General features: G+C 49.4%; 1 long non-coding RNA gene across 1 annotated transcript; it reads left to right on the top strand.

Annotated features, from left to right (window-relative positions):
* The first annotated feature begins 386 nt into the window (after nt 1-386).
* Nucleotides 387-1,969, top strand: LOC142065502 (uncharacterized). The gene is made up of 2 exons (XR_012663438.1): nt 387-602; nt 1,747-1,969. It is a non-coding gene; the product is annotated as an uncharacterized LOC142065502 (long non-coding RNA).
* Nucleotides 1,970-2,279: the final 310 nt, after the last annotated feature.

Genomic DNA, 2,279 nt, shown 5'->3' with positions numbered 1-2,279 from the left:
GCCGCCGCTCAGCCTGCCCGCCGCCGCGGCGCTCTGACAGGACACCGAGCCCCGCCCCCGAGCCTCGCTATTGGGCGGTTCCTTTACGCCCCCACCCTCCTCAGCATTCATTGGCGCGCCGAAACGGTAGCCCCGCCCCGCGCCAGCTTCTATGCGAGTGCTGTAACGCCCCCCCGCACTCGCCGATTGGTGCACCGAAAAGCGCTAGCCCTGGCCCCCTCGGCTTCTACTGGGGGAAGGCAAACCTCAACCGCCCCCTCCCTCGTGCTCCCTTCGGGACACAGGAGCTCAGTTGCTAGGGGACTCCAAGGCGGCCATTGGCTCTTTCCCCCGTCAATCGCACTCAGTCGCACCGTCCCGCCGGCGGGAAGCCCTCCGCCCGGACCAAGCACCGACGCCGCGGTTCGAGCCCCAACCCCGCCGGCCGGGCCGGGGCCGGCGCCCCGCAACCACAGCTGCGGCGGGGTCCCCTCCTGGGTTTGCAATGATGACGGCGTGTGCAGGCAGACGAACGGCCCTAGGACTCGGGTAGGGCTTGCGCGAAGTAATAGCAGCTTCTGGACAAGGAAGGTTTCAGGACTTTCCACCAGCACCTGCCTCAGGTAGGGAACCAACGACCGTCCTGCAGAAGGCAGGGCCCAGCTGTAGGTATGGGACGAAGTCACTCACTCCACACACCTTAAAAATCTTGCTTTCAGGATATTCATAGCCAGAAGAGGCATGTTCTTTTTCCATCGTACCCACGCCAGCGTTGGCTGGCTTTGCTCCCTCGCTATGCACATTCAGATATCACTGTGTATTTGTGCAGAATGGGGGTGAGGCTTGGGCAAGATCTCAGCAAGCCTGAGATCTCCTCCTGGTCCTGCAATCCAGCCTGACAACAGAAGCACCTATACCCAAATGCCTACCCTTATCAATACCACAAAACATATGCTACAATGCAGTAGGTCGGGAGCTGAGGGAACGGGGTCATCTTTGGAGCAAATGCTCACTCTTCCCGTGCCATTAAAATAAATTCAGGTTTCTAAAACAAGGTGCATCAGTGCAATGCCTCTGACCCCAGGTGTCAGGCCAGTGAGAAAAACTGCAAACGACTGAATAAAGATTTACAGGAGCATCTCATCTCTTAAATCTTACCCTAATGCATATATTTACTGCCTGAGCTCTACACTAGGCCCTTTATGACCTCGTCCTTTGCCTGTAGCACATCTGCCAGCAAATATAATAAAAAAATTATTTAAGAAAATCTTGTTTACCCTGAGTAATTCCTAAATATGAAGAGAAAATTTGGTAGTGTCAAACTGCTATAAAAATACATTTGTACAATACAAAGACGTAGAGAAACATCAAAAATAGCGCTGTTACACACAAAGTATCAACTCCACATAAAAATGACAACTTCATGAAAGGTCTTTATGTCCTTGTTTTACTGGACCCCACCCTACGGACACACTTTGCCCAAAGCACCTCTAATTCAGAGGAAATAACCATACGCATAGAACTTACTCTGTATTATCTGCAGCCAAACATACGCCCTATATTGAAAGAGGTATGTCTATACCTTACATTTCTACTAAAAAAAAAACCCGAAAGAAGAGCTTGACTAATAAAGGCTGTTTGTATGGGTATGACACAATGTCAATTTACCGGTCTCTTAAAAAAAGAAAGAAGTCTTACATGCTTATTTTTATTTCAGGATTGCAAAGAGAGATGTGAACTCATTAATATCCTTGTATCATTCCTCAGTAATTTTAATCCAGTGCAAAGAGAAGAGCACAGAGGGTTCTGTGGCACTCACCCATGGGCATCAGAGCACCACGTTCCCAGTGTCAGACAGGCCGTCCTCCCTCTGGCATACTCACGCATCCAAGAATTGCACCTCTTTATAATCAAGTCATCACTTCATGGAATCAAAGTCCTGTTGGAGGCAGGATAATAAATTTGCAGCAATAAACTAGAGTTTCACAGGCTCCAGTGTTTTACTGCCAAAGGTCTATGTATAAAATGAGAGAGACGTGCTCTCCTTCCAGATGCATCATCTGTCAGAGCTTCTATTTCAGTTTTCAGTCTGAGATGGCTAAATGCAGTCGTAGCCGTCATTTGTACTCTTCCTGTGGAAGCAACTTGTAGACAGCTGGAGTACAGCCCTAGGCACCAGGAAACTAGTGCTCTAATCCCAGTTCTAACACAGATTTCCTTTACAAACTTGGCCAGCTTGCTCAAATTCTTTCTGCCACAGGTTTCCAGACCTATCAAAGGTATTTGCTGCATCTATTAGT

Source organism: Phalacrocorax aristotelis, chromosome 16 (genome assembly GCF_949628215.1).
Source record: "Phalacrocorax aristotelis chromosome 16, bGulAri2.1, whole genome shotgun sequence".
NCBI lineage: Eukaryota > Metazoa > Chordata > Aves > Suliformes > Phalacrocoracidae > Phalacrocorax > Phalacrocorax aristotelis.
Note: the sequence above shows the minus strand (reverse complement) of the source record. Positions and strands in the feature narration are given on the sequence as shown.